The 22,174-nt window shown below is 50.9% G+C and overlaps 1 protein-coding gene across 4 annotated transcripts in view; it reads left to right on the plus strand.

The window, feature by feature from the left end:
- ASTN2 (astrotactin 2) overlaps positions 1 to 22,174 on the plus strand; it is a 324,472-nt gene that overhangs the window by 59,175 nt on the left and 243,123 nt on the right. The window lies entirely within an intron of this gene.

Genomic DNA, 22,174 nt, shown 5'->3' on the forward strand with positions numbered 1-22,174 from the left:
TCTGTGTCATCATTTCTGCACCAGGAGGTCAACCAGATTCATCAAACATGCACTTCCAGCTTGTGATGTGTTTAGAAATTAATTAAGATAGGGAGAGAATTGCTGCTGCAGCAGATTTTCTTATCTGAGAGGTATTAAAAATCTAAATTGATCTCCAATGAGCTGTTTTTTATTAAAAAACAAAACCAAATAGAAGAGCTCTAAACCCCCACGAGATGGGTTCAATGTTTCCCTGTGTGAGAATTGTCTGTGGGGAGAAGGAGAGGCTCATCCTGGTGTGGATGAGGCACCAGAAATCCCTAAATCCCTGGGATGTGGATGGGAGCTGCAGGCTCTGTGCTGATGGCAGACCAAGCCTTCAGCCTCCTCCATTCATCTTCCCCCTCTTCTCCAGTCTCCTTTGCAGAGCCAATATAAACCAGGGACTAAAAGTAGTTAACAGTGTGCTCTTGTATTTAGGGAATTCATCTGGGGGGGATTTGTCTTTAAATTGTCACTTCTGTGACAATGACACCTGTTCTGTTAATAATTTTTCTCTAATCTCTGGTTTCCACCTTAGCTCCCATGAATACATTAGACCCTTTTTAGCTTTCTATCAGACTTTTTTCCCCCCCACTGTGTTAAAATATGTAACTGGAGTGCTTGATTTGCATCTCTGATAAAGCAAGGCTGAATAAATGCTCTTAGTTCATCTGAACTGAGCAGCGAACTAACTTCATGTCATCCCCAGAGCAATTGAAGTTGGCACTGGGGGAAAAGCAGTCATGGGAAGCTCTGGGAAGGGGATTGGTTTTTGCAGATGGCATTGGAGGTGTGGGAGGGATCTACAGCCTGAGAAAATTCCCCTGCCTCGTGCTGAGGAAAGAGGATAGAGGGGAAAAGAGTAAAAACTCACGTTGGAAAAGTGGCCGGTGTAGTCAGGGGGTGTGAGAGGTGCAAGGGGGATGCTGAAGTCGTGAGGAGATGAAGGAAAAGACACAGCAGGAAGGTTTGGGAAGTGGGGTGGGGAGCTCTGGAGCAGTGTGAGCTCGTGGCTCAGGGTGCTGTGTGCCTGCCTTCGCCCCCGTGCCGGGTCCCTCCGGCAGCAGCGAGACGGGTATTTTTATCGGAGTTTGCCGATCTCGGAGTCTCATCTTGAACTTATTCCCTTCCTTCCTCCTCCTCGCTTTTCCTCTTCCCACCATCTGCCTGGGAAAAATAGTTGTGCATCCCCAGCACTGTGGGGTGTAGCTGATTACCTGACCTTCTCTCAGAGCTTTTTTTCCCAGCATAGGTGAGGCAGATGAAAATCTGGGTGTTGATGGGGTGGCTCTGCCTGGAAACCTCATTTCCATCCCCACCCTGCCCAGGTTGGTTCTCATCGAGCTGCTGGGCTCCTGGAGAGAGTAATTCCATGTGGGAGCACCGTGCTAATCCTGTGTGTAAAGTGCTGGGAGTACTTGATTGGTACCTTTGAAACATTGACGTAAACACAGAAACGCTTTGCAGCTCCCAGCCTGGGTCTAATTGCTTTATACTGCCAGGCTCCAAACTGCATATGGTGTTAAAATTGTCACGAAATGTTATTCCAGGAAAACTCCTGTGGATGCTGACTTCTCCAGTGATAGCTGGGTGGGGGTGGCCCCTGGCTCTCCGAGGTAATAACTCAGGATGGAGAGTGTTTTCCCAGAATTCAGACCTTGCACTGCCTGGCTTGGGGTGCTCCTTGGCTGAGTGAGAGGGGTGCTGGCAGGGTGTAGGGTGCTGTCCCCTCACCAGCAAGGCTTCTCTGTGCTGGGGGATGTCTGACATGCTTTTTTACCTCTCAGCAGGAATAGCAGCATCTCCAGCTTTCTGTTGATACAATATGGGCTCTGACCCAGGGCATCACCCAGCTCTCACATCCCCTGTGGGCTTGAAAGCTGGGTTGGCCGTCAGACGAGAGAAGCCAAATGTCTTACTTTTTTTCCCTTCAAACCTTCTGTTATCTGCAGATCTTGCTTCCCTCAGTTGTTACTCGTGTTTGAATGCGAGCTGGAAGTGTTTGCATCCGTTCAAGTGTTGTCGGTGTCAGGCGCTGGCTCGTGAGAAGGTGAACTGTGCTGAACCTCAGAGAGAACAGCTCCGAGGTGGTTGTGAGAGATGTGGCATTACAGCACTACAAAAGGCTGAATTTTCATTTGATTGGCAAATCTTGAAGATGGGAGTAAGTGTTAATGGCAGGATGAAATGCAATATCATATTTGTCCCCAGAAATATATTTCCTCTCAGTTTGGGCTTTCTTTTTTTTTCCCATTTAAAAATAAATTGGACTTGGTTTCGCGAGGCAATGCTATCCTGTGAAAAGGCAGAGCGCTTTTTGTTCGGGGAAGTGTCAGAATGAAATGTTTCTACTCTTCAGCACTTTTCATATCCTCCCCAAAACCACTTACACTTTAGTTTCAGCTGATGTGAAACTGCCTGAGCAGATAAACCATTCCTGGGAAAACCTTTCCAAGCTGTTTGTGGAGTAACTGTGCCTAAAGCAGAGGAGATGTGCTGCTGTGGGTCTGACCATCACCCTCTGAGTGTCTGTCCCCAGGGCAGGGGATGCTCAGACACCTGCCAGCATGGAACAGGGGGAAGAAGCTCATGTATCCATGATTTTTCTCTGACCATCATTAAGCTGCTAATTCAGCTGAGCACTTTTTATGTGTGTGCTGCTCTAGGAAGTTGGGCAAAATTCCCACTGGCTTAATTGGGAGGAACATCAGGCCAAGTGTGGTTATTTTTACCTGTCACTGCTCCCACTCCACCTCCTCCCTCCCACCTCCAGTCCCCCTGGATGAGGAGGAACAGCTTTTAAAAGGTCTCTGCCAGCTCCAAGCAGCAGCCTCATCATGAACTCTCATGACGTGCAGAAAAGGAAAAGGGAGAGGAGAAAACTGGAATTATGCTTATTTTTAAAATCCAATTATACAAAACTGTAGGAAAGTAACTATTTTTGAAGGGAGCTGGTTGACTGGCTGGGCTTTGCCCCAGGTTGGGTGCTCCTGGGGCTGGATTTTTTATGGCAGGGGCTGATAGAGAGTGGGTGGGAACATTGGCCTCTGTTCTCCTGGGACATGCTTGTCTTTCAGAGATTCAGCACTTTTTTCATTGCGTTTCCCTTCATCCAACAGGAAAACTGATGGTTTTCCCTTCTAGCCTCCTTTCTAGCTCCTTAAGGAAGAGGAGTCCTCTTATTTTTATTTTTTTTTTTAATTCAGATGAGAGGAACCTCCCTGCAGGGGAATGGCAACAAAGCTGATGCTTTATTGATGTCAGGTGTCTCCATTTCCCTGTCCAGAGATGTATCTGGTGACCAACTCCTCGACAGCTGAGGAGGCTGAGCTTGAGCTCTCCTCCTGCCCTGGCCATGGTTTTCCTGCCCTGGCTGTGGTTTTCCTCATTGCACCAAACTCAAGCTCAGGGTGAAAGCAGGGTGGTGTCAGCAGCAGTTGCTGTGGGAGCAGAGAACAGTCCTAGTGTTGTGTTTTGACTGGTACTGTCACTGCCTGCAGCTCCCAGAGCCTGGGCTGGCACAACCAGCTTGTCACTGGGTCCTGTTTTGTACCAAACATCTTGAAAATCAGTTACCTAGGGATGTTGGGACTGGTCATGCTGGTTGAGCTGACAGACCTTGTCTCAAGGTATCCTTGGTACAGTTCTGGAGCCACCCTTTCCCAAATCCACCTGGGTCACTTCTGGCTTGTGCTGGGATGAATGCTGCAATTCTCCTCTCTGTCTCCATGTGCTAGAACTGCCTCTGCCACACAGCCCAGCTCATCCTCAGGCTGTCTGGGGGCCAAGGGGAGGAGGAGTTGTCAGATGTGTTGTTTTAGTAGCTGCTGCTGTGTCCTGGGAATTGGGGAATAGCCTTGTCAAACCAGAGAAGTGAAGTGACCTGATTCTTCTCCCCCCCCTCAGCCCTGTGTGCCTTGAAAGGGAGGAATGAGTGGGGCTGTTTGATGGCTTGTGTTTCCCCTGTCCCCCCACGGTGGGGGATGTTTGTGTGAGCATCTTGGCAGCTTCTTTGTGCTGTGCAGGGAGGGCTCAGACAGACACACTGACAGATTATATTTTTTTTTCCCACCAAGCTGCTTCTGCCTTAGGACACCAACTGCTTTGGATTTGGCTACCACAGTCCCTGTACACTTTGCCCTGGGTCACACTTCACCTGGCCATGCCTTGCCTGTTACCTGGATGGGGGGTTTGGATGTGTGTGCTGCACTCAGGTTGCTCCAGTGCTGGCTGGCTGGGGTTGTCCCCATGCTCTCCAGATCACTTTACTTCCTTTCTTCTCCCTTGAAAAAAAGGCAGTTAAATGTTGGACTCATCCTGTCCTTCCCTGAGATGCTCTGATGCTCTGGCCACAGGTTTTTTGCCCTTGGTACCCTCTGGGTGCTGGTGAGCTGCTTCCTGCACAGCATCCTCAGCAGAGAGGTCATCTCTGCAGGGACTGCTGAGTGTGCCAGGGAGGAGAGAGGAGGCTTCCCACTGCCCTGCCTTTTTGAGTAGTGAAATTTTGAGGCAAAATCCCTCTATTTCCCCCCCATGTACTCAAGGCTGTCAGCAGAGCTGTGCACCCAGCAGCACTTACCTCTGTGGGCTTACTGGGGTGTGTGCAAGGTCCTGTTTTTGGGGGCTCCATACAGCAGTGTGGGGTGCAGCAGGGCTGTGCAAAATGCAGCTGCTCCCTCCTGCTCATGAAGGAGGCAGTGAGGGGGTCCTGCTTTCCCTGGGCTGGCTGTGGAATGTGGGGCACCTGATGGCTTTGTCCTGTCCACTGAGCAAAGTGATGGCCCCAGGTTGTGCCAGCTCCATCCCCTTGGACATGTTTCCCTTAGCAAGTAGTGTGTTTTTTTTTTTTTTCTTTCCTTTTAAAACTTTTTTTTTTTTTGGTCATGCTCTTCCTCCTTGGCACGCAGGTCAGTGGGGGGGGAGGGAGCCTTCAGCCAAGCTCTCCATCACATGTCCCTTGTTTTTTGTGTGTTATTTTTTCCCCACTGCTGCCCTTGCCAAGGGAAGGACATTGTACAGCCGCTGAGACTGGCAGGGGCTGCAGAGCTGCCTGCCAATAGCCTCGGTGTCTGAAAAGGCTTAGGAAATCCAAGCTCTAAATTAGCTCCCAAATCTTCTTCCTCCCTTTCTGTGGTTGGAATGCCCTGCAGAGCAAGCCCCGTCTGTCACGGGGCTCCCCATGGAGCAGCCGGCTCTGCCACAGGGCTGGGGGGGCTTTGTCTTGGAGGGGGTAGTGGGATGGTGCCACAGGGATGCCGGGAAGATCCTTGGTTCAAGGCTCAAGGCAAGCTGGAGCACCCTGGGGAGAGGTGAGGGGCAGATTCTTGGTGTCTCTCCGCCCAACCTTTTCCACCCTGTCCCCCTGCCCGGCTCCCTCCTGCCATAATCGATTGGCAGGTGTGCTGGGGCTCTTGGCTGTGCTGCTGGGGAGCGGGAGGGGAGGCACAGAGCTGGCTCAGGATGGTACAGGATGGCTGCCAGAAGCCTCCCTGGGGAGGTGGGAGCCCCATCCTGCGCTTGCCCTGAGGATGCTGCTGAGAGCAGCCAAGGTCACGGCATCACTGACGGCACACATGGCCGGGACATCTGGGGCCAGCTGAAGCTGGAGGAGGGGAGCAGGAGGCGTGCTGGCTGTGTGTCTGTTGGGGAAGGGGACAACCTGTGCCGTGTCCAGCCGTTCCCCAAAGCACTTCATTTCTGCCCTTGCCAGGTCAGTCAGTGAAGGCAGCAGCAGCTGCTGCTGCGCGGTGCGATGGTAGCGGGAGCAGCTCTCTGTCCCTGCTCTCTGCCCGAGCACAGTATCCACAGGGCAGCTCTTCCCAGGGCCATTGAGAGATGGTTTTGGAGCAGGCAAGCCTAGGAAACAGCTCTGTTCCCAGTGCTGCCCTTTTGGTGTGGCTGTGTCACAGACCTTCATCTTTGCTTCTGCTGTCACCTCGAGAGAGAAAAACAAGAAGGGCTCAGCTTTGCTGTGTCTCCTGGAAATTCAGGCTTCAGCTCTGCAAATGCCCTGCGGTTCTGCATCCCCCCTGGCACTCCAGCCTTCACACCGAATACAAATTGCTCTTTAAATGTCTCCAACAACTCTCTGTAGGTGGATTTTAGCGCTCAGGTGCTGCAGGCAGAGCACAGGCATCACAGCTGATCTGCTCTGCTAACCCCAAACAATCCCAGAAAGGGCTCCTGCGCCTTGTGCTGTGGAGCTCTTGGCATCCTATCTGGCTTTGCCTGTGGGTGAGGATGACTATCCTTCCCTGGAGGGCTGAGCATCACCAGGGCATGTTGCTGAGGCTCAGCAAGGACGGGCTGTTGCCACCAGTGTCGCTCCTTCTCTGGGCCCTCAGAGGTGGCACGTGCGTCAGAAAACAGGAGCTCTGCAGAGCAGCCTCGGGCGTTGAAGTCTGTCCCCTTCATCCTAACAGCAGCTACCCTGGGAAATAGAAGAGGAAAATTCCACTTCCACAGCAATGTAACTTGGGTCTCATATTATTTTTTTTTTGAAGGCTCTGTCAGGCTCCTGCTCTCTCCCCCTCCCTGTGCTACGCAGCCGGCTCTGAAGCAGAAGTGATATTTTCTGCCAATGCAATGATTAGCCTTTCTGCTAATGACCCACGAACAGTGTCCAAAATAAATGAGCCCAACCTGCTCATCTTATTAGCCAAATGATTGCATAGAAAGAGGAAATATCTGCAGAAACAGCTTAGGCAGCTGGAATTTGGAAGTGTGGTGGTGTCACTGCTCAAAGTACGGAGAGGAGCCATATGTCTTCAAAAAGCCAGTTCCCTCCAGAGCAGGGAGAGCCCCTGTGTGTTATTGGAGTGATTCTGCTCACCCTCTGCTCCCCTTTTTGTGAGGTGACTGTGCAGGGCCAGAGATGTGGCTGTTCCCAAGCTCTGCTGATTCACAGGGCTGAATAGCTGGGGATGAGCAGATAATTTTCCTCCTGTCTTCCTTATCTTGTTTGTGGCTTCCCACGTCCTTTAGATGACAGGCAGCAGCACTGGAATGTTGGTCAGGAGAGCAGCTGATGCAGTAACTGGTACTAAGCTGTTCTTCAGGAGTTGTTCTTGTGTCCTTCAGCCTCTTCCCAGAGCACTTGGCAAGGTCGTTCCACGTGGGGAGGGATGAGGAGCAGAAGAGGTGGAGGTACAGGGGGGTTTCTGCACATGATGAGGTGGAAATAAAAGAACTCACTTTAGGAGGGTATTTCAGGCTTTGTTTAAATGTAAGAGAGAAACAGGGTTGACTGCAGGAGAAGGGTGCAGTGTGAGGAGGAGGGAGTATATGGGAGAAGCTGGAGGGCTGTGTGTGAAACCCCTCATGATTTTCAGATCAGCTCGACTTTCTCTAGGGGGTGAACTCAATTTGAAAGGCGGCTTGTTTCCCCAGTCACTGCATGTGTGTCTCAGTAGGTCTCTTGCCAGATAAAAGACCTGAGCCTGAGAGGGGTGACAGCAGTGTGGCTACCCTGGAGAAGGGCTCTGAGGGCTGAGACAAGCCCTGAGTGCTTGGCCGCCCATATCTTTGTAGCTGTATCGCATCAGAGGATGCGTGCAAGCTCACGTCTTGCCTGGCAGCAGAGAAAAACACCCTTGTTCCTCTTGTCCCCTCAGGCAAGGGCATCTGGAGACCTGGCTCACAATGCACCAGCCCTAAAACCTGCTGAGGAGGGCGAAGTTATCCCCTTCCAGCACCCCGTGCACACGCCATATGCTTCCCTGACCTTCTCCATAGCACAGCTGACGTGAGCTCCCACGTGCCTGCTCCCTGTTCAGCATCTCAGCTCGTGGGGTCCCATCAGCCCCTGGCATTGTGGGTCTGTGTGTCCCACTGAGACCCATCAGCAGCTGACATATGACCAAAACCACTTCATGATGTTTTATGAACGTGTGTGTGCGTGGATATCTATGAAATAGCGACTCCATATAGGTATGTGTATATTTATTTTTTACTGAGCTGGGATCTCAAGGGTGTCATGTACAGAAATAAGAACCACAGCTTTAATTTTCAATTTTAACTACGTTCATATGTAGCTAGTTCATTACTCTTTTCTGTTTTATGCAGACAAATTCGGCCTTGGACTTCTTTCTTCCTTTCCTAATTAGTGGGGAAATTGCTAATTGTGCGGGTTTTTTTTCTGGGAAGTTACAGGTTTAAATGATTATCTGTGCTGGAAAACATCCTGACAGTGCAAATATTGAAAACTGGAACATGAAGTGGATGAGCCAGTGACCCTGGCTATCCTTGCACTCCTCAGTGTCTTTGATTGCACTGACCCTCCTGGAATGCTGCCCTCTCTCCCTGGGGCTGGGAGGTGGTCGAGGGCAGGGTGTGGATGGAAGGTTCACCTGCATGCCCCAGGCTGTGTGAGTGCAGCCCTGCTAATTTTTCACTGTCATTTTCTTAAACAAGTTTTTCAGGTTAAGGCTGAAGTGGTTTGGTTGTGCAAGGTGTGGTGTGTTGTGACTGCAGGGTGGGTTTTGTTTGTTTGGATTTTTTTGTTTGTTTGTTAGTTTTGGGGCTTTTTTGAGTGTGGTAATTGTTTTTTTCAGTACCCCAACCCTTCCACTGGTGCCAGCTCTGTCGATGGCACTGCCATCTGTTGGGATACTCCAGGGAGCACTGCCTTTCTCCAGGGCTTTGCAGGATGAAGATTACTTTTCCACAGGGTGTGCGGAGTGGAAGCGATCTGGAGAGGTCATTAAATCCATGTCTCTGCCCCCAAGCAGGATCAATAACCCTTTGTCACCAGTGATGGATGTTTCTCTGTCCTGTTCTGCAAGACTTCCCAGTGCCTGTGGGCAGTTGTTCCAGCCTGCCCTGCCTGACATGGATTGGGGCTTGGACTGTGGCTGACCTGGGGACGAGCAGCCCCACCAGTGCTCTGCCTTCAGCCCAGCTTTGTGACAGCCAAGGGTTTCAGATAACTTTTGCAATGTTTGGACTGAATAAAATAAGCAAGAGGTTTGAAGTGATTGATGGAGAGACCCTTTTCCTGTAAACGTTTTGCTCTGAGGATTTTGCTGCAAGTGCCTGGCAGTGAGCAGGGATGCAGGGCTTGGCATCCCCCCAGGGCTGGGTGGGTGGAGGGCTACCAGCACCATGGCTTTTTAAAAGGAGGGGTCTAAACACTTTATTTCTCTTTTTGAGCTGTCCACTGAAGAGTGGGACGTGCCTGTGTTCCATGTTGCCACCTCTGTTCCTCTCTCTCCAACCACTTGTCCCTTCAGGGATGGGACATTTGGTACCTGAGGCAGGGACATGGATTGCTGTGGCAATTGCTGAGACACTCAGTTCTGGGATTTCCTCTCCTAGGGCTCCTGTTTGGTTTGTGCAAGACATGTTCATCCTGTGGTTTTAAAACACACCCCCTTGTCTGGCTTGTGTGAGGGTCTTAGATCAGTAACTCTGCTCTTCTGCACTTCCCAGCACTCCCTACTGCATTTATCCTTGGATTTATGCATTTATTCTCGTCCCACTCCCACGAAACAGGGGAAGGGCTGTTCCTGAGTTGCTAAAGTGACCTTGGGATGTAGGGATTGATTGATTTTTAGGCCAGACAGAGCTGTGGCAGAAGCTGGGAACTGAACACAGCGTGACCACAGCCATGCAGTGCTGTGACCCCTCCAGCTGTGCCTGGGTGAGCAGGAAGGTGTGAGCTTTGGAAGTGCTTTGGGAGCTGCTGTGTAGGACAGCATAACTGTCTGTGGCAGGAGATAGTGTGGCAGAGTTGCACTGTTAAAGAGCATCACTGAAATGCAGGAGGAGGAGGAAAACAAGGGTGGAAATGAGGAGCTGGGGGAAATTTATCTTCTGCTAAATCTGGCAAGACCCATCCATGGTGGACACAAGATGCTGTGGCTTAGAGCTCTGTGGCAAATCTCCCTGGCACAGCCTTGCCTGCTGCTGACCCCCAACCCTCCTCTTTGGGGCTGTACCCACACTTTAAATACCCAAAGTGGGTATTAAACCCCCTCTTTGCAGACTGGCCTTGTTCCATGGTGAGTGTTTATGGGCCAGGCTGGGACACAGTCACTGAGTGTGTAACTTTACTCACCTGGTGCTCTTGGGACAGACTTTTCCTGCCTTCTGTTGTCTGGGGCTATCACATTGAATTGCCTGCTGCAATTGCTTGGCCATCACATAGATTCTTATCTCAAGTGTCCTTTGGAAAGGGAGCCCTGAGCTGTCGCTGGGAATGTTGAAACGATAAATGTGTTTTGCACCTGGTGATGGGCAGGAGCAGCTTTAGGGCTTGTGACAGTCTGCAGCCTCTGCTGCCTGAGCTGCCTCTGTGGGCAGCTCTGCCTCTTCTCTGGAAGGCTGAGCATCCCTGTGGGGCAGGAGGGGACCAGCACTGCTGCTTTGGCATGTCCCACTGTGCTGGTGGCTGGAGTCAGGTCCTCACTGTGCCCTGGAATGAGTCAGAGAGAGGGACTGTGGGGGAATGCTGTGGTCAAGCATTGGAACAGGCTGCCCAGGGAAGCAGTGGAATCACTGTCCCTGGAAATGTTCAAAACCCCTGTAGCTGTGATGTTTAGGGATGTGGTTTAGCAATGGGCCTGGCAGGGCTGTGTTAATGGTTGGACTCACTGATCTTGGAGGTCTTTTACAACCTTAATGATTCTACAGGAGCAGGCATTGGTAGAGTGGAGGGAAGGGTGTGCTGCTGCTTGAAATGGGGATTCAAGAGATGTGGCAGAGCCCTGGGCTTTGTTTACTCAATTGTTTTCTTGCATGTAGTGACTCTGGCCCTATCTGGGCTCCTGAGGTCCTGTTTTCATGCTGGAACCTGTCCCAACCCTCTGCTGAGGCTGCCAAGAGGGAAGAGCTTGTTTTGAAACCTCCTTGATGGAAAACATTTGCCTGTCTTGGAGAGAGGGTTTCCTCCATTTGGCTGGACAGCGCTGGCTGTCCCCTCCATGGTGTCTCAGGTCCTAGGCTTGAGTGTGAGGACAAGCCCACTGAGTGTGAGGAAGTTCCCACTGGTGTGGAAAGCCTGGCCACGAGCCCCTGAGGAGGCTGGGATGGGGCTGGAGCAGGACCATGCCTCCCTGGCTGCAAGTGCAGCTCCTGGGGAACAGCATCCTGGTGCTGGACATCGTTGCTCAGGTGGTGACTTAGCAAAGAGCTCAGCAGCTTCCTTGTCCTCTTGGGTACTGCTCTGCTGTGGTGGCATGTGGGGCACTGATTTCACCAGGCCTCACATCCAGGTGCTCTCCAGCCATGGACTGGAAGGTTGCCTTCATCTCAGTCTTCCTCACATTAACTGTGTGTCCTGGGCTCCCTGAGCTGGGAGCTTGTCCAAGCCATGGACCAGAAAGGCTGAACCACCAAGTTTCCAGCGCTCTGTCTGTACAACGTTGCAGGGACTCGGCTCTTTTTTGGCTTCCTTTGTTCTGTGGGAAATTACTCTGTTGTGATGAAAGCCTGAAAGAAGGTCAGGTGTTGAGGACAACATCTGAGTGCCTGAGGACCAGGAGGCTTTTTGCTTGGAGCAAGGGGAGGGTTTGAAAGACAGAGGAGTTCGTGCAGATCAGTGCTGCCTCTTGAAGGATGCTCCTGGTAGCTCTCTCCTCTCCTCACCTTCTCCTTGCCACCCAGGAGATCCTCTCTGGGAACACAAGGCTGGATCTTCATCTCCCATTCATGCTTTCCTCTCAGGCAAAGCTGTTTCTTCTGCAGGAGGCCAGGACTCCTCCGAAGATGGGAGCGTTGCATAAGCTGAGCTTAATTTAGATTAGGTGTGAACTCAGGCCAGCCTGCAGGACAGGCACCATATCAGGGAAAGCTGTGATGGAGCTGGGTGGAAGGTTGTTTTCCTGCCTCCTACATACCAGAAACAAACTGTTGGGGGATGCATGTGCATGGTGGGGGGAGTGAGCATAAGCAAAGCTCAGTGCCCACTGCCTGCACCAGGAACAGCAAACAAGGAATGGAGAGGAGCTTTGTGAGCCCGAAGGTGTGGGTAGAAGGGCTTTATTAGCTCCATTTGAAACGTTTTGTCTCAATTCCCATTTAGCTATGGAATCTAACTGCATTTTAGCTTTTAATTTAGATTTTCAAAAACAGGCCTGTCAAATTAGTAAAAGGAAATTTGATTAGAAAATGGCAGCAGGATTGAGGTCTTTGTTTTTCTCTGCACACAATTTGGCTTGGAGTTTTTTCTTAACCAAAAATACCCCACTGGAAAGTGGGTTTTAGCTAATCAACCCTTTCCAACCGTGGAAAAAAAAAATAGGGAACAGAGATGGAAAATTCCTGCTACCAGCTCCCTACCTAGTGGTTGCCCTTCGGCTGGGACCTGGAGAGTCAGGCTGTGGGGCCATGGCTGTGGTGTCATAGGGGGTGACTTGGGGACAAGGGAACAAGGCCCACAGAAGAATGGGATGGCTTTGTGCTTTCCCCTGTCCTCTCCTGCTCACTGCCATCCCCAGATTTTGGGTTCAGCTCTTTGAACTCCCTGAGGACACCAGGGGCTGAGCCTTGGAGTGGCTGCAGGAGCCTGGGTTCGTGGGGGATGCTTAAACTGGGGGGAGCTGGTTTGGAATGAGGTGCAGGGCTCTGCCCTGCTCATTAACCACAGCACTGTGCTGTGCCCAGTGTCTGTCCCCGGGCTGGGCTGGGTGGGAACACATTCCAGAGGGAGAAGGATGAGGAAAGTAGTTAAGCAATGGAGTTAATCACTGGCTAATAACTGCCAGGGGAGGGGGGAGGGCTGGAGAGCTGGGAACTGCCATCCCAGTGCCCAGCGCTGCCACACAGAGAGGTATGAGAGATGTTTTGGGGTTGGGGGGCAGCTTTCCTTGCACAGAGCCCCGTTTGAAGCCTGGGAGCAGTCACGGGGTGTCAGGCTGGCTCCGAAGTGGCCCGTCCTCGCCCGGTCCCTGCCTGCTGCCGGGGATGGTGCCTCCTGCCACCGCTGGCTGGAGCCGCTCCGCAATTACTCCCAGATGCTGCAATTAGGCTCGAGACACCGTGTCAAAAACCTGACGGCGGCAGCGGCGTGTGCGCGGGGACGGGAGGGGGTTATTAGCCTGTTATTATCCATTTACCCAGATATCCCGGCTAATCAGCTTTCAGATGGGGAGAATTAATTGGTTTCGATTGGAGCACCAGGCATGTTTAATTGAAATGAATTCGCTTCCAAGCGGGCACTTTCTCGGCCGCTCTTGGCTGGGGAGAGGAGAGGAGGGGCTGCAGCCGGACCCTCCCGGGCTGCGGTGAACTGGCTGTAATAGCCGTGCCCTGCCATCCTCCTCCATCTGGGCGGCAGCTCTTGGTTCTTCATCCGTTCTCAGATGCACTCCAAACCCTCATCTTACAGCTGGGATGGGGACTGTGAGCCCCAGATTGTCTTAGCCCCTTGTAGCCTACCGGGGAGCTTGGCAGGTCGTCGTGGTGGTACCCAGGTGGCATCACTGCCATCCTTGCTGCTGCCTTCTCTGCTTTGCTCTGTTGTCTCCGATGTCCTGCATCCATACAGGAAAAAGAATGGGCTTGAACTGCAGGTGCTTTGGGATGGGGACTGTCCCCTGAACGTGCAGAGCTCTCCGGAGCTGGGGGTGCCAAGGGCCCTTTGGCAGATTCAAACTCGGCTTTTCCCCTCCCAGCCTGGCAGCAAAGCGCCCTGTGCTCCCTCCTCTCTCGGTAAGGATCGCTGGTCTTCAAAGATAAGAAAAAAACCCCAAAGCTGGTGCATTCCCATCCTTTTAAAATCCCAGCTTTCGACTGATACAGCAGGGGAGGCTGAGTGACCGAGGAGCAGGGTTTTGGTGAGACAACTTAGTGTGCAGTGGAACAGAAAGATTTCGTGGACCCACGGGATTGTGAGCAATGGATTTGTAAAGCAATGAGTGCGGGAGCTCTCCAGCAGGAAAACCCGTCCCCGTGGGTTTTGCTTTTCCACTGTGTGGAGCCCTGAGGTGGTTTGGAGGCATCCCATGGAGAGCTGGGTAAGGGAATTCTGTTCTTGGCAGGGAGATGAGAAAGCTCTGAAACACCTGATAAATTTTATCTCTGTGCGAGGTTCCAGTGAAGTTAATGGGAGTTAAGTGTGTGGTTAAGTGCTGTACTTAACTGGGCTCTTAATAGCCTGCTGGGAATAGCTGTGGTGTTTTGGGAGAGGAGGCTTGTGGAGTTGCTGAGCTCTCGGATCTTTTCCTTAAATCGAAGTCTTGGATCTGCCTGCTCTGTGATGCATGGGAGAGAGCAGTGTATTTCTCAAATTGTTTATAAGATTATATATGCAAGTTGATAAAACTTTGGGTTTTGTTGGGGTTTTGTTTGTTTCTTTGTTTTGGTTTTTTGTCTGTTTGTTTGCGTTTTTCACCCTCAGTTTTTCCCTCTGGTATGTGATGGCTCAGGTACCAGTGGAGGCTCCTCTCCAGGGCATGGGGGGCTGAGGTGTGTAACTCCTGTAGTGTGAGTTACAATGCCAAAATTCCAGAGTATCTTCAGATGCCAAATACCACGGAGGAGCATTTTCCCTGATACTGTGTTTGAATACCCTTCCTCTCCCCCTGGAAAGCTGCGGTTTGTGTAGCTGCTTTTCAGAAAGACGTTCATTATGCTGAAATATTTGCACTTTAAACATGGTTAGGCAGGGTTATTAGTTGGGGTGGTTTTTTTTATACACAATAGGCTGGATTGTTCCCAAAGCAGCTGCCAGATCTGGGCTCAGCAATAAACCACCAACAAAATGAATTATTTTCCTCCATTGCTGCATGCTCAAAAGCACCTTCCCATTGTCTCCTTGCTCCAGAAATTGTTAGAGATGTCCATAAATAAACCCTAAACCCCTTTTCCAGTCTCTCACTTCTCTTCACCGTGGGTAGAGCAGCAACACACACCAGTGCAGAGGAGACCTGGTCCATCAGTGGGGCTTGGAGGTGTTGGGCTACTCCAAGAAGTTCCCGTTCCTTAATGCTGTGGTGAATTTTTCCACCTTTGCCACGTTTTCTGGACAACTGGCCAAGGCCTGGCAAGTCTCAGAAAGGGGCTGGTTAATTGAGCAGAGAGGGTGTTGTACCGTGTCCCTCTCCCGCGCTGGGGAGCTGGAGGCACAATGTGACTTGTGTTCGTGTTCCCTCACCCGGAGATGTGCATCTCTTATTAGATTAATTTTTTTTTCTAATGTATGCAGAATATACAGTGGGAGCAGCATTAATTCTCACTAATGGTTGTGAGATCCACTGAGAATTAACTGCATTTTTTGTAAATTAGTGAGGAAGCGGATAAACACAATTATTAAAAAAACAAGCAAAGGTACTTTTGCAACAGCAGTACGTGTTTGTCATTTATCTGACAAGTGTTCTTTACTTTTAATTATATTTCATCACTTCATTGCAAATGCTCTGCTGGTGGATGTTGTAATAATCTTCCTAATTTGAGACCTTGCTTTGTAGCATTTGTTAAAGCTTTGTTTGGAAGAGGTGAGAGGGAGCTGGGGGTAGGTCAGGGCTCCTGCAGTGGCTGTGATTTTGGGAGGGTCCACAGTAAGTGCCTTCCATCCCTGGGAGTGTTCAAGGCCAGGCTGGATGGGGCTCTGAGCAACCTGGTTTATTGGAAGGTGTCCCTGCCCTTGGCAGGGGTTTGGAATGAGATGAGCTTTAAGATCCCTTCCCACCCGAACTGTTCTGTGATTCTGTGACCTGCACTCTTTTTTTTGGGGAACACCGATCAGAGATGCTGAGCTTTCACTCAGGAGATTTGGAAGCAACCTGAGGCAAAGGCTCCTAAAAGATGTGCAGCTTATTTGAGTTTTATCCCCTCCCCCTCCTTTTTTTTTTATTTTTTTAGATTTGAGAGTTGAGCTGCATCCCTCCCTCATCGTGCCACTTCCACACACCTTTTACTGTGATAACCCTGTGCTGCTCTGCCCGGGAGGTCGATCTGACCACCAGTTGGCTTCTCTGTCAGATGCTGAAGTGAATATTCTGTGGGGTTTTTCTTTCTGGAGGTACCAGCTTGGGCAGAAGCCGTTTGTGACTCCGTGCTTAGGATGGTGCAGAGGGATACACTGTGTGGGTCTGGATCTCTGCTGGCTGGTTTGAGGGACCTTCCTTTAGCCCTGTGTTTAATTGGAGAGTGCTTTGTGTGTTGGCACAGCCCTGGGCACTCTTTGCCTGCAGTTCATGGCAGTTCTGGCTCGTGAGACCTCACTGTGCTGGGAGAGAGAGTCTGGGGATGAGGTGGCCTCTTCTGTTGGAAAGTCAAGTTGTTTGCTCTTAATTCCAATGAATTTTCCTCCCCTTTGGAATGCAGCTGACATGCATTTCAGGTACTGCGTGTCACTGAGCCGAGCAGGATGAGCTCAGAGAGGAGGAGGGATGGGGCTCACTAACTGAAACTTCTTGGGGGGTGGGGGGAAGAAAAAAAAGCTGTTGTTTTAGTCTCAGCTTCAGGCTTGCAGGCTGCCCACATTAGGGAAACATGAGCATGAGGACATGAGACCTTATGAATTTTAAAATCTTCCCTCTCTGAGGGCAAGCTCTGGGTTAGCAGGTCAGCCCATTCAGGTGAACCGTTTAGCAGGCATTAAAATCACAATTTATGCAATCTGCGCCCAGGCTTTAAAAAGAGCCAGCAATCAGGTGCTTAATAAAATCACCTCTAGCCCTCCCCTTTCAGCTCGCTACAAATAAATGCCTTTTTTCTACATCATAAAAATGGATTAGGAGTCATTTTGAATTGTTATGCTAGCAAGACGTGCAGCTCGGGATACGCAAGCATGTTGGCTGTGATTGAGGGTTGTGTGTTTTGGTGCTTGCATACAGCCAGTGCCTGGGAGACCTTTCAAATAAACATTTACTGGAACATCACATCGCATGTCTGAGCAGCACAGAAAGGCTGATTGGCAGGTTCACTCCTTCCTTTGTTTCCCTTCTTGGATGAAACAGCAAAACAAAATTGAGCGTGGTTAAAAAAAAATAAAATTATATGGAAATGTGACTTTTTGTCAGACTTGATATATTTTTATTTTTTTTTTTTAACGTGGAAGAGTCAGGTTTTAAAGTTATGGTTCCCACAGCAACTGTAACTCTCATTGCTTGTGTGTGTGTTATACTTTACAGGACTGTATATGCTATTAAATTTATGCCCCCTGTGTGTATATCTGGCATGGCAAGAGGATCTGCATGGGCTGGATGGAGCAATCCTGCAGGAATCCTTCCTCTTAAACCCTTGGACCTCATCCCACATTCCTTACACCACTGCAAACCCGTTCAGAGAGGGTGGTTCACGGGTGCTTTCACCTCTGGGCAGGGCCAGGTGACACAGTTGTGATAACAACACCACCAGAAGACAGTGTCCCATCATCTCTGGAGCTCAGTGATGTTGTGAACCGTGGAAAGAGGGGGAAAAAGATGTAATAAAGTACTCTTTGGGCAATTCAGGGAGCCATCCCCGCTCAGCAAAGCGCTGAGACGTGTGCTACTGGCTCGTGGACTGTAATGGGAATTAAACACATATTGAAAGTTAAGTGTGTGGTTAAGCACCTTGGTGAAGTGGTGCTTGAATGGGGATTTGAAGCCTACAGTGAGAAAATGTTGTATTTTTTAGTAGATTCTCCCTGTATCATCACTGTCTCTTATGGAGAGAGGTGGGGTTGAGTGGTTTGGAGAGCAGGACTGGATCCAGATCTCTTTGGAGAATATATCTGTATATATTTTAACCCTGGTGTTTGTCTCTTCCTCCCTAGCCTTCATGCTGCCTGCCTGTCTGTCCTTGGTCCCATCTCCACCCCCTGCCTCGGTTTCCCTGCCCGGTGCTCACCTGGCCGTGGGCTCATCCCTGACCCTGGGGTGTGTGGGGGTACAGGCTGTCAGAAGGACAGGGGTGGGCACTGTGTCCTCCAGACAAGCTGCCTGCTCTTAGGAAGGGCAGTTGGCAGGACCCCCGTGTCCCCGAGGTGTGCCAGCACTGCTCCATGTTTTGGGCAGGTGATCTCCAGTGGTTGTCCCAGCTCTCTTGGCAGCCTTGTGCTTTCTGCCATTGGGCTTCTTCTTGAATGATCCTCGCTCCAAGTCAGGCTCCCAACTTCTCATGCCATCCATGCAGGAAGAGGGTAAGCATTTTTCCATCCCTGGTTTACATTGTCACATCCCTTCTGCTGGCAGAGCCCTGTGAGGACTGAGCAGGCATGGTCAGGTCAGTGCCCACAGGAGCATCTCCTGAGATGGGATCCAGCACCTTCCTGAACTCCAGGTGCTTTTCCTTTGTTTCTGTCCATGAGCCCTGCTTTCCTCTTGTAGGAGATGTGACTGCTGCTTGCAAAGCCTGTTCCCAAAGCCCTGTTTCTCTCCTGTCCTCTCCCTCCTTGCATGCCTTTTGTTGGCTCTGATTACTCCTCCCTGCCCTCACGTGCCGTGTGCCTCAGTGGCTGGGATGTGTGGAGCCTCTTTCCTCTGCTTGTCTCCTCTTATCATAAGGCTGAAAGGATGCTGGTATTTCTGGGATGTTTTCTGCATTTTTAGACTTGGTTGTGATGGGCCAGTGTGTACAGACAGGAGAGGGGGAGGATGGAGGGGCAGGCAGCGGTGCTGTGGTTGCAGAAACCTTGATTTTGCAGGAAATAACCAAAACTCCCCCATTACAGGGGGAAGCTGGTGTTGTCCCTGCTCTAAGGAAGGGCACAATGTAGCATCCTTTCCCCAGCCCTGCTCTTTCTCTAAAGCTGGAGGGACCATGTCCAGGTATATCTTGTGTCCTGGGAGGATGAGGCAGTGGCAGGATGCAGGGAAGGTCAGGATAAACAGCAGTGCTCAGGAGAGGGAAGACTGAGATGACTGCAGAGATCAGCCTTATTTTTCATCATTAATCACTGGAAAGAAGTTGCAAAGAGTATGTTAATTAAGATTTGCAGAAGGAATATTTAAATGAGAGGTGCAGCAAAGAGAGAAAGAGCAATAAGGCACAGAAGTCCTGGGGGGAAGCTGGTATGGTGCGAGGTTTGAAGTGGAATGGGAAGAAGCAGATGCTGTGCAACCCAACATGTTAAATGGGATACTGTGCTTCCAAAGTCATCCCAAATGCAGTTTGGTTGGGGTCTGGGTATGGGGGTCCTGGCCTGGACCTGCTGGCAGAGCTGGGAGGGAGAGGATGGCGAGGTCTGGGGCTGCCATGGGTGTCCAGTCTGGGCACCCATGGGTGTCTTCTCCAGGTGGGACTGCAGCTGAGAAAATTGATGGATTGATTGCCTGTTAGACACTGCTCTCCTGGCTGATACAAATGATCCCAGCTCTGTTCCTGGGTATGGTTTGCTGGGACATGGCTCTGCAGGGTCTATGCTCGAGAGCAAGCCTCTACCTGCTGAAATGGCATTTATAGAGTCTCTCTGCTACCATTGGCCATTGGTTTAGGTTAAATTAATTAGAAATCCATCAGCTCAAATTACTGTGCAGCTAAAACCCAATACAGGTGTTTTCTACACCTGCTCATTGAGTGCTGCTGATAGCCTTCAGCACTGGCAGTGACCAGCCAGGATAGGTTTGTGTCCTACTGGGTCCTGTCCTGCCCCTTGTCCCAGTCTGAGTCTGGGGGTTGGTCCCTGATGATGGTATGCTCCCCCCTTGGTGTGCCATAAGGTGGCTGTGCCTGACCTCCCCTTGCACCCAGGGTTTGCTGGTGCTTTGTGTGTCTGCTTTATCTGGCATGGGATGAAATGCTTGAGAGATAGGTAGGATGCTGTGGAGCTGAAATGTGGGAAAGCTAAAACTGGGATGAGTGGAATTTCAAGAAGGGACCCTGGGGTCATCTGCTCTGCCCTCAGAGCCACACAGGGTGCAAGAATGCCCTGAAGCTTTTATTTCTCATTTGAAATACAGCACAACTTTTCGAAAAGCATCCAGGCTTGATTTAAAAAAAAAATGACAGTGATGGATAATCCACTACACCCCTTGGTAAATGTCCTAGTGTTTAATTACCTTCACAGCCAAAAAGGAAAGAAAGGAAAAGTACACAGTGTGAAGAGCCCCTAGGGTTGTGTAGTTACTGCTGATACCTGACTGCTCACCGTGGTTCATCTGCTGGGACGACACGGGGGATGTGCTGCTCCAGCACTGGGGGCTCACTCGGCCCCCAGTCCAGATGCAGGATGTGATGGGGGGTCCTTGGAGTGCTGGCCCAGGGCTATGAGAGCCCTGTTTCACCCAGCAGCAGGTCAGTAGCAATGGGGCTGATTGCCAGGACAATGTGGGACAATAAATGGCTTTGGATGCCGTGCAGGAGCAATAGTGGCTTCATGTTAGGAAAGAAATAGGGATATTTCCTCCCCCCCCCAGGACACAACCTCGTGTCGGTGTTTGGAGGAAGCAGCAGAAGGGCTCAGGGTAGCACAGGCTGAGTGCTGAGCTGTTCAGCACCAGTTTTGCTTTGACCTGTGGAAGGGATGCTGTGGTGTAAGAGGTCTGCCCAGCCCAAATCGTGTTCTCCTCCAGCCTGGGACCTTCTGTGACTTCAGCCCTTTTGGGTGGTGGCTGGGGCTTGCTTTCTGAATGGCTGGGTTGTGTTCAGTGTGACTACAAAGCTGGAGGGCTCCTAGGAGGACCATGCCACATCCCCCCACTATGGGGAGCAGAATTGACCAGGCAGAGGTGGAAAGGCCAGAGCCTGATGCAAGGAGGTTTGTCTAGACCTCAGAGGAGCAGTGGGGCTCCTTTGTCTCTCACTGCTTTGGTAGGTCAGGGTGGTGGTTGTGTTTGAAGCAGCACATGCGTCCTCTTGCTGCTCACAAATTGCTCAGCATCTTGGACAGATGCCCAAAGAGTAATAGCCCTCCAATCCAGCAGCTTGGCAGCCTTCATAATATATGTGAGGGCCTAGTCTCTTGGGCTTCAAAGTGGCCTCTCCTGTTGGTTTTCCTTCTGTGCTTCCCCTGAGTCCCAGCCTTGCTGCTCTCCAGCTTCAGCCGAGGTTTGCTGTGGTGCCACAAGCCCTGCAGTTCTTCACACGTGTGGGTTGTCCCCACCAGACCTCTTCTTCCCCATCCATTACGTGGGTCTCAGCAACTCTCTGGTGCCGGTGGCTCCTGCCTGGCCGGCCCGGGGCAGGCAGGAGCGCAGTGGGAAGGACATTACGTGGGAGAATATGCATGTTCACAGCTCAGAGGATTAAAGGCCCATGTTCTTATCGCTGCAGAACAGAGTATTATAAATCCAGCCTTAGAATACCAAATCCCCGTGCGGCTCGGCCATTGTTTGGGAATATTAAAAAGCTTGGAGACAGAAATAATCAGTTTCCGAATGACACATTGTCAAATAAAACATTTCTCATATTATCCCTTCTTTCCCCTTTCTCTCTACCGCTCCCTCAGTTGGATAATTTAACATGAAAAATAGATTAAAATGAGGCTGGCTTCAATGCCTCCTAAGTTTGACTCTTTTTTTCTTTTTTTTTTTTTTCCCCCCTCCCTTTTCCCTGGGAAGCTCTCCCAGCGTGTGTGGCGTGGTTAAACAAGCAGTGCCGGTGCGGGGTCGGGTACGAAAGGAGCACGTTGAAAGTGAGCTGCCTGTGATGAGCCTGTGGCCCTCATCTGAGGGGCTGGCACGGGCACCCCCAGCCTTTCCCAGGCAGAGGGGGGCTGTTGTCTCGCTGGCTGGCACAGCAGAGATCTGTGGCTCATCCCCAAAGGATGTGGGAGCTGCAGGCAGGCTGAGCTGGGAGCCCTTCCCTGTTGTTCTTGAATTGGAGGGGGAACGGTGCACTGGTAACCTCTGTGCCTTTATGCCTTTTTGTAGTTTCTCCCAAACAGAGAGATCTTTAATTTAATATGCTGAGAGGTTTATCTGCTCTGAGTGGTTTCCCAGGGGCAGACACAAGGTGAGCCCAGCCAGGCTGGTTCACAGCCCCCAGCCCTGCCACGGGTGCCCAGACCCCTTCTCTGGGTCTAGCTGGCACAGCTGCTCCTCCTGTAAGACTTTCTTAGTCTTCTTGACCTTTTCCAAGCATCTGGGTTGTCTCCAGTTGTAGTTTTCCATGGAGGGTGGGTGCTTATGGGTGCAGAGTGCTCTGCCCTGCTCTGCAGTCACTTTGTAGTGGCAGTGCATCATCAGGCACTGTGCAGACCCAAGGAAATGTGTCTTCTCTCCCAGGCTGAGGTGTTCATGCAGGTTCTTGCTTCTGAGCAAGGAAGGCTATGATGAGTCCTCATCTC

This window comes from Manacus candei, unplaced genomic scaffold, assembly GCF_025592945.1.
Source record: "Manacus candei isolate 608988 ecotype Guabito, Panama unplaced genomic scaffold, ASM2559294v1 h1tg000071l, whole genome shotgun sequence".
Lineage (NCBI taxonomy): Eukaryota > Metazoa > Chordata > Aves > Passeriformes > Pipridae > Manacus > Manacus candei.